Genomic DNA, 15242 nt, shown 5'->3' with positions numbered 1-15242 from the left:
ACACGTTGCACGATTCCTAACCTCTGACCTGCTCTTGTAGCCACAGTGTTTATATGGCTAGTCCAGTTCAGTTCCTGGTCAATGGGAACCCCCAGGATGTTGATAGTGAGGGATTCAGTGATGGTAATGCCATTGAACATCAAGAGGCGATGGTTGGATTCTCTCGTGTTGGAGATGGTCATTGCCTGACACTTGTGGGGTGCGAATGTTACTTGCCACTTGTCAGCCCAAGCCTGGATATTGTCCAGGTCTTGCTGCATTTGGACATGGACTGCTTCAGTATCTGAGGAGTCGGGTACGCTGCTGAACATTGTGCAATCATCAGCTAACTTCGCCACTTCTGACCTTATGATGGATGGAAGTTCATTACTGGAGATGGTCGGGCCGAGGACACTACCCTAAGGAACTCCTGCACTGATGTCCTGGAGCTAAGTTGACTGACCTCCAACAACCACAACCATCTTCCTTTGTGCTAGGTATGACTCCAACAAGCGGAGAGTTCCCCCCTGATTCCCATTGACTCCAGTTGTGCTCGGGCACCTTGTTGCCACACTCGGTCAAATGCTGATCTCACCTCATCTCGGGAGTTCAGCTCTTTTGTTTATATTTGAACCAAGGCTGTAATGAGATCAGGAGCTGAGTGGTCCTTGTGGAACCCAAGCTGGGCATCAGTGAGCAGGTTATTGCCAAGTCAGTGCCGCTTGATAACACTGTTGATGACTCCTTCCATTACTTTGCTGATGATGGAGAGTAGACTGATGGGGCGGTAATTGGCTGGGTTGTATCATTCTCACTCTTTCTTTCCCAGTTTGGTCGGAAGAATGAGGAGAGACAGTATAAATTGCAGGGTTCCGAGGAAAAGGTCAGGTAATGGCAGTGACAGGACAGGCAGAAAGACCTCTTTCCCCGCTGTAACCATTGCATGATTTCATACAAATAATAGTAGTATGATAGCAGTTTCTGTAGTCATGGCCGAGTGGTTAAGGCGATTGATTACAAAATCATTGGGGTTACCCTGCACAGGTTCGAATCCTGCTGAGTGCGTTTCTCATTATTTCTGATTTTAGCCGCGCACAGACAGAGCTAATTATCGTTTGAATCGAGGAAAAGCGATCCAAACACACCCCTGATCTCTTATTTCCATTCATTTTTCAGCCTTCTGCAAATGTCCAGTGGGAAATGGAAAAAAAAATACTGAGCCAATTTGGTGACATGATTTCATTCTGGCATTTGTCCCTCCTTAGGCCTCTGTCACTCTCGGTGTATATCTCTGAGTGTGTTCCTCTATGTGGGTCAATGTGGTTCAGTTCCCAGAGGAGGTGAACACATTTTTACGAGCACAAACTATATTCACATTAGTTGTGTAACTTCACATTTCAATGTTACGGTGAAAAATATCAGGATGAAAGAGACAACAGTAGTTTGTCTCTTTCTATGTATGGACTACAACAACAACTTATATTTATAAAGCTCCTTTTTCCTAATGAAACGTCACAAGGCGTTCCCCAGGAGCATTTTATCACAAAGTGTGACACTGAGCCACATAATCGGTCAGATGACTAAAAGCTCAGTCAAAGGGAGAGGCTTTAAGAACTGTCTTAAAGGAGGAAAGTATCGATTTCATGTTCCAGCGAACAGCAATGGTTCTTCTCATTGGCTGAATACGTCACTTGTGTTCATCCAACACAGACCATTTGGTCAAAGAAACTTGTCCTTGGTGAAGTTTGTAAAAGTAAACTCCACTACAGTTTGGCGGCCTATAAACAACGCCCACCAATGTTTGCTGCCTCTTGCTGTTTCTTAGCTCCACCCAAACTGATTCTACATCTTGATCCTTCAATCTAAGAACCTCTCGTACTGATCTCATTCCTTATTAACAGCGCGACCCCACCTAGTTTTCTTTTTTGCCCATTCTTCCTAAATGACGAATATCATTCAGATCAACCAATCACACTGCCCTTTTGAAGCAGCACATAGGGCCGAATGGCCTCTTTCTTTGCTGTAACTTTCTGTCATTTTATGTTTCCTAACACCACGGTTAAGATGAACTTTCTTATCTTCCATGTGATGCTTTGAATTCAAGACAATAAGCAAATTCAGCGGGTTTTCTTATCATTTTGAGCACAGAATTTGGAACCGGACTCGTTGAATGACAATTAAATGGTCTGAATCGTAAGATGCAGCTCACCGAGTCCAAACAGGCACCGTGAGCATCAGCCTGTTATGTACATTCTTGCTGTACATCTTCTGAGCTATAAGCTGATCACAGCTCCACTTTCTGCACATTGAAAGACAGTGTGAAAATAAGCACAATTTCAAATCTTAACAACGTGCATATTTGTGATTTTCTGTGTGTGTCAACGTGGTTCAGTTTCTAATTCTCACCACCCAATCATTATCCATGTTAGTTCTCTGACTTCATATCAGCAAAAAAAAAGCTATTAACAAGACATTTCTCTCTTTATTTTGAGTGGAGACTGTTCAGCAACTAAACTTCTGGATGTTACAAAGCGGGGGATGATTGAAATTTTCAGATGATCTTATTAAGTAGCTGAGAATGCTCGAGGAGCCGAATGGCCAGTTCCTGATCATAATTTTTTTATATCCTAATTCAGTGTCAATGCTGGTGTCTAATCTGAATGAGCTAGTGAGGTCGAGCGGGCTCAGCCGTTGGTTCAGGTTTCGATCTCTCTGGTGATTTGGGCTTCACTTTCACCGCTGCCAAACTTTCTGGTGCTTTGTTATTTGAGACGCTTCTAAAAGATTCTCCGTGCGGTGAAGGAGCAGCTGATCTGTGCAGTGTTGTATTTCAGTTGGAAGAATGAGGAGAGACAGTGTAAATCCCAGGGTGACTGGGAAAAGGTGGGGCAATGGCACGGACTGGAAGACCTTCTTTCACTGGAACTCCCTGTATTCTATTATTTTAAACAAACAACATGCAGCCTTTATCCATTTGTCCTGGCCGAGTGGTTGAGGCGTTTTTCCACGTGGTTCGAATCCTGCCAACTCCCCTTCTTCTCATTCCTAATTGACACAAATTGTCTGCAGAATAAATTATCAGTCAAATGAAAAAGAAAACGACCGAAACACCCCCTTGTTTCTGACTTCAGTTCACCTGCAAATATTCAGTACATTTGGAGTCTGAAATGGAACAATAATTGGCCAAGTTGGTGACATCCTTGCTTTCTGGGTGTTTGTCTCTCCTTCGGCCTCTGTCACTCTCGTTGTATGTGTCGGTGTGTGTTCCTCTGTGTGTGTCAATCGGTTCAGTTCCCCGAGGGGATGGACACATATTCGCCAACACAATCTTGACTAACATTGGTTGTGCAACATCATATTAAAATGTCAAAGAAAAATATCAGGATAAACGATGCAAGTGGAGTTTGCAATGTTTGGAAGGAGGTGCAGCAAAGAAGTGGAAGATGTGAATGATGTTACTGATGATTGAGAGGAATGCATTACAACCTTGTGGATTTTGTAGGTCGATTATCTTCCACAGTTTGAAATTCAGAACAAGCTGAGGCTCCAGGAGGAAACGACATTGATCTCCTTGAATTTTCACATAGGAAATAATGCGCGTGCGTGCCTGGCTAGGTTGTGACAGAGACAGGGCGGGCAGAAGGCCCTCTTTGTCTGCTGTAACCATTCTATGACTTCATATAAATAATACAGGCTTACTTCCAAGGTCTGTAGTCGTGGCCGAGTGGTTAAGGCAATCGATTTGAAGTCCATTGGATTTTTCCTGCGCAGGTTCAAGTCCTGCTGACTAAGTTTTCCATTATTTCTGATTTTAACCATTGATCGCAGAAACAGTGAATGAAATCGACATTTTCACAACACCTGCAGTAGCAAAGTTTGACTAGTGGATGGCAGTGAAACCGTGGTTGGTCACATCACATGAAGCAAGCGCGGTCTCAATTATTACTGCTTTTGGCTCTGTCTCTGTTCGTATTAAATTAGACGCCGTTTCTGTTTCTATTACACTAAGACATGTCTCTGATCATATTAGAGAAGGTCATTTCTCAGTTGTTTTTGTAATTGGCTCAGTCTCAGTTGTTTATGCACTGGACTAGGGCCACAATACAGTTGGCACTATCTCAGTCATGACTGCACTGAAGCAGGTCTTTGCTCAAGTTACAATAAGCCATGCTCCAGTTTGCACTGCACTAGAGCTTGTCTCTGGTTATAGAAAACTAGAACATGTTTTTATTTGCATTTCACAATATTCTGTCTCAGCTATTACTCCAGTAGAACCTGCCACGTGTCTATCAAACTGGGCCCTGTCTCAGTTAATGCTGCATCAATACATGACTCCATTCATATCACACATTTCCCTGTTTCTGTTGTTATTATCCTATACCATTACTCTGTTATTGCTGGACTTATTCATGTCTCTGTTTTTATTGATCTCGTACATTTGCCGGTGTTTACTTCACCAGGCTCTGTGTCAGCTGATATTAAAAAGAGCCCTGAATTATGTGAAGCTCCACTAGACCCTGTATCAGTTTTCTTACACTGGATCCGGTCTGTGTTATTACTACACTAGGCAGGTTCGTATTACATAAGATCCTGTCTCAATTATTACTGCACTTGGCACTGCCTCACTTATATTCCACTAGATCGCGGCCCTGCTTATAACACACTCTATCATGTCTGCACTTATATACCGCTAGACCATTTCAGAACAAGTGACACTTATCTCTGTATCAGCCTGTCTCACACTCGAACTTGTCTGTCTTTTAAATTAAAATGGATCCTGTCTTTGCAGAGACTTTGTCTTTGTACCTCCTGTCTCTGCTTCTATTCCACTCTCCCTGTCTCTGTTTTTACTCCACGAGATCATGTCTGTCTCTCTTACATTGGAGGCAGTCTCCGTTATTACGGTCTTAGACTGTCTCTAGGAAGCAGTTACTCTATGTCATGTGCCTGTAATAACTATTCTATTTCACTTGATATTGATCCAAACCCTGTATCAATAACTACTGCACTAGATCCATCTCCGATATTACAGCTGTAGACCTTGTCTATGTTAATATAGCATTCGTCCCTGTCTTTGCTCAAGTAACATTAGATGCTGTTTCTATTATTACTGCACGAGTAATGTCTCTGCTTAAATTGCTCTAGGCCCTGTCTCATTAATTACCACATCAGGCTCTGTCTCTGTTGTTACTGCACTAGCCTATGTCTCTATAAGGTAGATGTCGAGCTCGAAACGGGCCTCTGACTTTGGCCTGAAAATAGAGGTTTCCCATTGACCCTATGTTCCGCACAGCTCCTGATATTCATTTTCATTACTGCCAACAGAATTACATATGAGACATCGCCTCTTCTGTATGTGTGTGTGAAAGCAAATCATGCTGCACAATTCCACAAAGATAAAAGATTTATCTTCACCAGAATGTTCCATTTGTTTTTATTTTCTCTTATTCAAACTTTAACTACAGATCGCCTAATACCGTAAATATTCATTGGTAGTATATTCTGTTGTGTGCTCTTGTTTAGAAATTCATGTCCTACCAACCATTTCTTTGGTAAGACGGGCACGGAGAATGCTGCGGAGAGTAATTCACCTATTGAATCCCCAAACTCGCCCAGCACCTACAAGGCTCAAGTCAGGAGTGCGATGGAACACTCTCCAATTGCTTGGGTGATTGCGGTTCCAGCAACACACTGTTGGCTCCAGCTCGACACCATCCAGCACAAAGTAGCCCACTTGTTGACACCTCGCCTATTACCTTCACCATTCACTCCCTCCACCACCAACGCACAGTAGCAACAGTGTGTACCATCTACAAGATGCACTGCAGGAACTCATCAAGGCTCTTTCGACTGCACCTTCCAAACCCACGACCACTACCATTTAGAAGGTTAATGTCAGCAGATAGATGGGAACACTACCACCTGGTACAGTAAGTCCCCATAATAAATGGAAAGGGGAACAGGATAACGTTCCACGTGGATGATATTTGATCGGCCTGGAGATGTCTGAGAAGGAGAACAGGAAGTTAAAAGATGCGACATGAAAGCAGCAGAACTTGATGTGTGTCAGTTGCTTTCTGTGATGAATTTCTGCCATGGTAACGTGGGAGATTTCACTGCCGACTGTTTACACTGATACAAATATCACTCCTGGCTAATCAATCACAACTGCCCTTTGAAAGCAGCGCGCCAGGCCGAATGGCCTCTTTCTTTGCTGTAACTGTCTATAATTTTATCTTTTCCAGCATCACGGTTGCTTCTTTCACTATCATTCCGACACTTTATTGCATATTATGGGGGAATGTACTTTCTTACATTCTATCCGACGCTTTTGAAGCCTGAGCAAATTCAAGGGGTTTTCTTGTTATTTCTGGCACGGGATTTGGAATCAGACCAGTTGAACGAGAGTTTATTGGTGCCAATCCTCCACTGTACTCACCCCTTAAAAACAATGGGTGTCATGAGCTGAAGGTGTCGTTTGAGTTCTAGTTAAACACAAAATTCTGTAGGAAAAATTTGTCTCTGGTGAAATTGTCTGAAAAAATGGCAAATGTGGCGCAGATAAATCACGTTGCAAGAGTTATAGACAGCTGTCCTCGTGATTTAGAGGTGAGGATTCGGCCCTTTCACCGCCTTGGCCCGGGCTCAATTCCCGGTCAGGAATGAAGGTTTATTGATCTGGTACAAACTGTTAAAACAGGCCTGATTTACTTATTGATTGAAAACCGAAACGCACAACAGCTCCGCCCGAATCAGTGGAGTGAGAGTTGAAGTTTCACATCAGAGCTGCAAATGTCACACGTGGAACAGCTTCGAGAAGAAATACAGTTCCTAATGCCCGAGGGATATGAATTTGGGCTATTTGTATTTACAAATTATCTCTCTCCAGCGTCCATTGTCTTAAATACTCGATCGTAAGGACCCGGTGAATGTCTGTTTAAATGTTGCTCGGTGAAAATTTCAATCACCCTCCACTTTGTAACATAGACACTTAGTAGCTGAACAGTTTCCACTCAAAAAAAAAATACAGAAAAAAATTCCCTCTTCAATCTTTTAAATTTATTTTTATTTTCTCTCTACGATTTTAATAAGAAGCCACAAAACTAAGGTGAATGAAGTATGGATTGTGAAAAATGGGGAACGGAACCACTTTGACACAGACAGAGAAACACACACAGACATATACACCGAGAGTGACAGAGAGCTGAGGAGAGACAAACACCCAGAAAGAAAGGATGTCACCAACTGGCTCAGTTTGTTCCATTTCTGACTGCAAATTTCGTGACTCCATACAGATTAATTTACATAAGAAAGCGCGGGTGTTTTTGTTTTATTCTATTTACCCGATAATTAATCCTGTTGGTACCTGGTTAAAATCGGGAATAATAAGAGCCGCAGTCAGCAGGATTGCAACGTACATTGGGAAGACCCGATAGATGTTAAAACCATCGCTTTAAACACTCGTCCACGACTGACAGCACATCCATAGTACAAGCACGCTCATATCAAATTAGAGATGGTGACAAAGTCAGCCAATCGGCCCATTGTGTCCGTGCTGGCTCTCTGGAAGAGCAACTCAACCAATTCCACACACCCGCCTTTCCCCCACAGCAATTTATATTTGTATTGCCTATCCCCGTTCTTCCAAACAAAATAAAGGACCGCAATCCGCAAGCTTCCCCGCACCCCCCACCCCAACCCCCGCCCGGTATTAAACTGGAGTTGCCTCTTGTCCGCCCAAACAGAATTCCTAAAGTGCCAGAAACGGGGAAACATCTGAAACTTTGGCAGCCGCGGGATACGGACCCATTCTGCCAGAGACTGGAACCTGAATCCAGCTCTCCCGTTTGTAGAGCACATTGACTCAGACTGCAGGTATCAGACCAGAAGTAACGAGGGTAACTTGATAAGAAAATATGTGTTGTTTTAAATTCGCTATGAAATCAATTGCATAAATCAATTATGTTTATGTCAAAAAGTTTATATAGAACCGCAGCAGCGAAAGCGCCAATTCCTAATAACCACTGCACCAGAGAAACTGTTTGCAAACCTCACAACCGGCTGATCTGTGCTACCTGTGCCTTTTATTTTCATTCCAGACCTTGCTCACCAGAGACACATTTCTCCCCCAAAATGACACGTTTGTATCGAACACAAACGACTTCTTCAGCCAATGACAACAGCGATTGCTGTTAGCTGGAACATCATTCATTGCCGCACAGTTCTGGGCTGTCACTGGGTCCTTCAGTGACAAACAACATAAAATAAATAACAAAAATTGCCACCTCTGCTGTCACCCAGCGAGTTCCAACAGATACTTGTTTTTTTGTGAATATAGGAGTTAGTCCGAATCCCAGCGCTGCCACAGTTTCAGTCACATTCCCCCTTTCAGGCACTTTAGGAATTTCCTTTAGGTGAGCAAGAGGAGATTCTGGTTTAATGCAGGGGGTTTGTGATCCTTTATTTTGACAGGAAGAACGGGGAGCGGCAATACAAATATAAATGACTGCGGGGGAAAGTCGGGTGTGTGGAATTGGGTGAGTTGTTCTTCCAAAGAGCCAGCACAGGCGCGATGGGCTGAGTGACTTACTTTTTCGCCAACTCTGATTTGATAAGAACACCTTTGAGCTCGGAGCAGCTGTTGGTCATAACTCAATGTTTAAGGTGATGGATTTGAAATCCATTGGGGTCTCCCCCTGTAGATTTGAATCCTGCTGACTACAGTTCCCATTATTCCTCATTTTAACCAGGTGCCGCCAACCTCATCCCTGTGAAACTGACAAGGCGACACGCGGCAGAAATTTATCACTGAAAGTAACTGACACACTTCAAATTCTGCCGCTTTCATGTCGCATCTTTTAATTCCCTGTTTTCCCTCTCAGACATTTCCAGGTCTATCAAATGTCATCTACCTGAAATGTTATCCTGGTCCTCGTCCACTGAATATGGTCGACTTTCCGTGCATTCTATTTGGCAGTTGGCTCCATAGCTCAGTGGTTAGAGCACTGGTCTCGTAAACCAGGGGTCGCGAGTTCAACTCTCGCTGGAGCCTGTGGTTTAGCTGATGAAACCAAGTTTCAAGACAATGCTGTAAAACAATATTGATCCTTGAAAAGGTACCGTTCCCAGAGCGACACACAGTCCTCCAGGTATGATCTAACCAGGGCTTCGTGTAGCTGTAGGAAACTTCTTTTCCATAACAGCCTCTGTAACAGGTTGCACAGCAAGAGGAATTAGATTGTAGATATCGAATGAGGAGTACTCTTTATTCTAATTATTTCTTTTTATTTCGAAGACCATATATGAATCCCCAGCCCAACTCTCCGTGTAATTGGGTCAGGGAAACTTTGTTAATTTTCACACACTGAGCATGGACACTGCAGAAGCTCCTGAACCTCTTTCAATATTGGTTTTCTTCAATCAGAGTTTTCAAAAGGGTATTGGTCAATCATTTGAAATGGAAAATAAAACTGCAGGGTTATGAAGGAAGAGAATGATATTGGAACTAAATGGAAGAAAGCACACACCCGATGGGTCGAATGGCCTCCTAATGAGCTGTGTCAATTTACAATTAGATCAATTTCTCTGCAGCATTTCAAAATGTCCCACTCCAATTCTATTCCTGTAAAACAGGATCTTGCAGTGCAGCATGTCTACACAGTTTGACATTCCATACAAGTCCCTTTGGCTTTTTCTCACAAATTGTTTCTGTAGTGTAGTGGCCTCGCCAGCGATGTCCACATCCTATAAATGATTAGAGAAACAAGTGAAGGTTTCACATTTGCTTCACATGTGCAAGGTCGCTGGTTCGAAAACTGATGGAAACATCAGAATTGAGTCATCTAATTGTGAGAAGTTGCACAATTCCCGTTTGTTGCTAAATAATAGCTGAATACATTATCTCACAGCCATGTGACATTAGCACTTCCCCAGGCTTTGACTGATTTTCTCCAAAAGGCATGGTTATGAGAAAGAGACAATAAATCAAACGAATTGCAATAAGGTAGTTCACACGTGTGTGAAATGTTGAACGATGTGCTGATGTGCTGTGTCATTTTATGATTCTAATGTCAGGTCAATTTCTCTGCCGCATGGCTATGTTTTTCAGCCGAATTGTACTTCCACAAAACAGGGTTCGGAAGTGCAGTAAGACTGCACGGTTTGATATTCTAAGTCAGTCCATGTGGTTCTGCTCATCGTTTCTGTAGTGCAGTGGTTACTACGTACACGCAAAAGGTCCCCTGTCTGGAAATGGGTAGAAACATTATCGAGATTTACACATCTAAGTGTGAGGGAAAGTTCCATAATTCACATTTGTTGTTGAATATTAATTGAATATAGTATCTCACCGCCACATTAAATCTGCCCTTCGCCAAGCCTCAAAAAGCCCCCCCAAAATCAAGAGGGATGAAACTGACTAGGCACAAAAACTAGCAGTTTCTTTAATTAACAACAGAAATTAATGAGTTTACAAATGCAAATTCACAGTTACTTACTGACTGAAAGATGACTACCAGTGTGATCCAAAGACTAGCGTCATCCTAAAGATAGATGCAACTGATACTATGATTGAACATGAGGGAGTGGGAGGGCTGGTAGAAAATCACTTTGTATCGCTCTTCATCATGGATCTTCATTCTTTCATGAGCATCGATGGCCAGCATGTGTTGTCCATCCCGAATTGTCCTTCAGCTGTGTAACTTGTTAAAGCGTTTCAAAAGGTAGTTGCGAATCAACCACATCTCAGTTCATAGCACCCTCGCCTTTGAATCAGAGGGTTGTGGGTTCATGTCCCACTCCTGGAAACCAAGAACTGTGATTGTACTCGAAAAGATTTGCAATCTGTGACTGTTAACAACTCGAAAGAGTATCACTGTGGGTCTGGAGTCACGTGCAGGTCAGACCAGGTAAGGACGACCGATTGAATTCCCTAAAGGACTGGTGAACCACAGGGGTTTGTATGGCAATCCATGATAGTTTCATGGTCATCATGACTGAAAGTACTGAGGACATGTCTGATCAGAATAATAAGCCTTTTGTAAGTTCGATATGAAATTAATTGCATAAGTAACTACTGTTTGTATCGAAAACTGCAGAAGGAACCCTAGTCCAACTCTTCATTTCATTGGGTAAGGGAAATGTTCATTAAGGCAAACTGCGTGGATTCTGCAGCAACTCTTTCTTCAAACGGGAATTTGGTAATGGTTGAAAGGGAGAAAATTCTGATTCATGGAAATAGAGAAGGAAATTGGGATTAATTGGCAAGATGGTTGTAAAAGGCTGGTTATAAATAGATGGGTGGAAGGCCCTCTTACTGAGCTGTGCCATTTGATGACGACATTGTTGATCAGTCTGTCTCCAGCATTCCTAAGGAGAACAGCCGAATTCCATTTCTTCAAAACAAAGTGCTGCTGCATGACATCACCGTTTAACATTCCAGACATCTCCATTGGGATCCAGGCAGGGAAGTGTTCCTGTAGTGTTGTGGTTACCCCGTTCATTTCACATGTGCAAGTTACCCCATTCGATGCTCGGGGAAAACATTATCATCCAGCTGTGTGGAAAAGTTACATCATCCCCACTCCTCTTTGTTGTTGAATGTGACCTGAATGCAGGATCTTGCAGCCACATTAAATTCGCTCTTCACTATTTCTGAATATTACGTTCAGCAAAATAAGATGATCTTTCCGCTGGCAGCGGGTGATTGGAGAGTCCATGGCTCTGGAACTTTGCTACTTTTTCCTGTCTCACTCACTGTGGAGCTGAGGAAGGGCGAATAATTGATGGGTTTGTTTCAATCCAAAAGCCTCATCGATCTCTATTGATTTAGATGGGAGTACCTGATCGTTAATTTCTTTTGTTATATCTGAAATGAATATCCATAAACAGAGCTTGATGTGGGAACCCATTGGGTGAGAGCCGAGTTTGCAACGTGAGGGTGGGGGAAGGTGGATTTTCTTGTGGTTTGGGGCCCCAGAAGGAACCAGAGCGTTAATGAAAACAGTGATAGCTGCACCCCTAGGTCGTCTCGAACCACCAATCTTTCTGTTAAGAGCCAAACACACTTATCAATTGCACCACATAGACTTGAGGAAAGAACCTGCACGCTGTAAGATATCCTAAACCAATGGCTCAGCGAGTGAAAGCTTCAGATTGCCGCAACTCGAATGACAAATATTCTCTATCAGTTATACTCTTCCTGATCTCACCCACTGCAGACGCATACATGTCATTGGGAACCAGCTCTCCTACAACCAGTGCCATCTCCCTTCGAGCCTTTTTGTGTTTGTCTGTTACCAAGTATTCTGATTGTCCTGAAACCGATAATTCTAAAGGGGTTTCTCTGTTACACAGCGAGTGGTTAGTATCTGGAATGCACCACCTGAGAGTGTGGGGAGGCAAATTCAATCGCAGATTTCAAAAGAGAATTGGACAGAAAATGCAGGTCTCCAGGGAAAATACGGGGGAGTGGGGCCAGGTGAGTTAGTTTCCAGAAGAGGAAGAGGCCTCCCTTTTCAGACGGAGTTGAGGAGATTTTTTTATCTCGAAGGATCATCAGCCTGTGGAATTATTTTCCCCAGAATGCAATGGAAGTTTGGTCATTGAATTTACTCAAGGCAGAATTAGACAGATTTTTGAAAGACAAGGGAGTCAAAGGTTAAAGGGTCCAGACAGGAAAGTGGAGTTGAGACCACAACCAGATCAGCCATCGTGCCACACCACTGCCAGGCAATGATTATCTCCAACAAGAGAGAATCTTACCATCGCCCCTTGGCGTTCAATGCCATTACCATCACTGAATCCACCTCTCTCAATATCCTGGAGGTTGCCATTGACTAGAAACTGACTGAAATCGCCAAAGAAATGCTATGGGTACAACACCAGGTCAGAGGCTATGAATCCTGCGACGAGTAGCTCACCTCCTGACACCCCAAAACCTGTCCACCATCTACAAATCACAAGTCAGGGGTGTATGATGGACTGCTCCCCATGTGACTGGATGAGTGCAGCTCCAACAATACTCACGAAGCTTGACACCTTCCAGGACAAAGCAGCCCGCTTGATTGGCACAACTTCCACAAACGTTCCTTCCCTCCACCGCCGAGGCACAGTAGCAGCAGTGTGTACCATCTACAAGGTGCACTGCAGCAATTCACCAAAGCTCCTTAAGCAGCAACTTCCAAACCCATGACCTAGAAGGACAAGGACAGCAGTTAGATGGGAACACCACCAATTGGAAGTTTCCCTCCAAGTCACTCACCATCCTGACTTAGAAATTTATTGCCATTCCTTCACTGTCGCTGAGTCAGAATCCTGGAACTCCCTTCCCAACAGCACTGTGGGTGTACCACATGGACTGCAGCGGTTCAAGAAGGCAGCTCACCACTACCTTCTCAGGGGCGAAAATGGATGGGCAATAAATGCTGGCCCCGACAGCGAGGCCCACATCCCGTGAATGAAAAGTTAAAATGGAAAACATTTTCATCCAGAGGATGGAGGACTTTTGGAATTCACTGCCTAAGTTTGTGGTTGAGGCTGAAACGCTCAAATTATTTTTAAATGTACCTGCATCAACACCTGAAGTGTTGTAACCTGCAAGGCTACGGACCAGGTGCCAAAAAGTGGGAATATAATGAGCGGCTGGTTTCTTTTTTCTCTTTTTTGGCTGGCGAAGACATGATGGGCTGAATGGCCTCTTTTTTCACCATAACATTTCTATAATTCTGTGGTTCGATGTTGAATGATGTTATTGATGCTTGAGAGGAAAGCATTGCAACCCTGGGGCTTTTATAGATCGATTACCTTCTACACTTTGAAATTCAGAAAAAACTGAGGCTCCGAATGGAACATATTTGTCAGTCTGTGTGTTGGGGAATAGCGCAAACGGATGCCTAAATTATTGCTAGGCAGTGTCTGTGGCGCTTGATTTGTGAGTTGGAGCTGCTTGCTGGACGCTATTGCTTTTAAACTTTGCTGCTTTCATGGGTGATCCCCAGCTCTCCATTCCTCCGGCAGTGTCACCACTCAAACTGAGTCTTTCTCCATCCCGCTTGCTGAATATCACAGTTACTGGGTTTATAGGTAGAAACTGCCTCCGCTTCAATGGAAGGTGGAGAATTTAGTGCTTTGAATTTGGTGCTTTCACTGCCACAGCCCAGGTTCAATTTCCGGCCAGGGAAAACCTTTCCCCTCCCGCTGTGTGAACTGTCAAAATAAACAGGAATTTCTTATTAAGTGAAATCAGCGATGATTTCTGTATGTTACAAAGTGCAGGATGATCTGATTAACTGACGGAGCTGGTTCGAGTTTCCCAATGACCTTCCATTGCTTCTGCCCTATTTTGGTGGCAACACCAGTGAAGGAAGCGATGACTAGTGGTGCTTAATGTGGTAGCGTGGCTGAGCGGTCTAAGGCACTGGATTTAGGCTACAGTCTCCATGGCAGTGTGGGTTCAAATCCCACTGCTGGCAAATGGTGTTTCCCTTTTGGTGTCTGCAGCTGCCCTATTAGAACCAACAGGTACCAGCTCGCATTAAATCCAGCGTAGTGTGTGGTGTTTTACTCTGATAGGAAGAACGAGGAGAGACAATTTAAATATGAATTGCTGGAGGGAAAAGGCGGGGTGTGGAATTACAGTTGTTGAGTTGCTCTTCCAGAGAGACGACATGCTGAATGACCATCTTATATGGCCGTCTATGATTTTATAAAAACAACATTAATGCAACTCTGGGGCTTGTATTCGTGACTCAGTTGTTAAGGTGAAGGGTTTTGAATCCATTGGGATCTCCAAAGGTAGGCTGGAATCCTGCCAACTGCGCTCCCTATCATCCCTAAATATTACAGTGTACCTGCACAATTAATGATCGATTAAGTTGAATAAAAAACACCCAAAATCTCCAGCGTTCTCTAATTTCCATTCGTCTGCAAGCATTCACAAAAGTTACAGCGAAAAATGGAACAAAAACGGAGCCAGGTTGGTGTCTTGTTTGCTTTCTGGGTGTTTGTCTCCCCTTAGACCCTCTTTCACTCTCGGTGTATATGTCTGGGTGTGTTCCTCTGTGTGTGTCAATGTGGTTCAGTTCCCCGAGAGGTTGAAAACATTTTACCATCACAACCTTTATTCACGTTAGTTGTGCAGTTTCATATCAAAATGTTACAGAGAAAAATATCAGGATGGAAGATGCAAGAAGGGTTTGCAATTGTTGGAAGGAGGTGCAGCTAAAAAGCAAAGGATTCAGCGAGATGTTTTCTTCTCATTTAAT

At 43.4% G+C, this 15242-nt stretch overlaps 1 protein-coding gene and 1 non-coding gene across 2 annotated transcripts in view; one reads left to right on the top strand and one right to left on the bottom strand.

Annotated features, from left to right (window-relative positions):
- LOC144697983 (uncharacterized) overlaps positions 1-15242 on the bottom strand; it is a gene marked incomplete at its 5' end in the record, with an annotated part of 268587 nt that overhangs the window by 124460 nt on the left and 128885 nt on the right. The window lies entirely within an intron of this gene.
- On the top strand, positions 8959-9031 carry trnat-cgu (transfer RNA threonine (anticodon CGU)). Its single transcript has one exon. It is a non-coding gene; the product is annotated as a tRNA-Thr (tRNA).

This window comes from Cetorhinus maximus, chromosome 23, assembly GCF_964194155.1.
Source record: "Cetorhinus maximus chromosome 23, sCetMax3.hap1.1, whole genome shotgun sequence".
NCBI lineage: Eukaryota > Metazoa > Chordata > Chondrichthyes > Lamniformes > Cetorhinidae > Cetorhinus > Cetorhinus maximus.
This window is presented reverse-complemented; position numbering and strand designations above follow the sequence as displayed.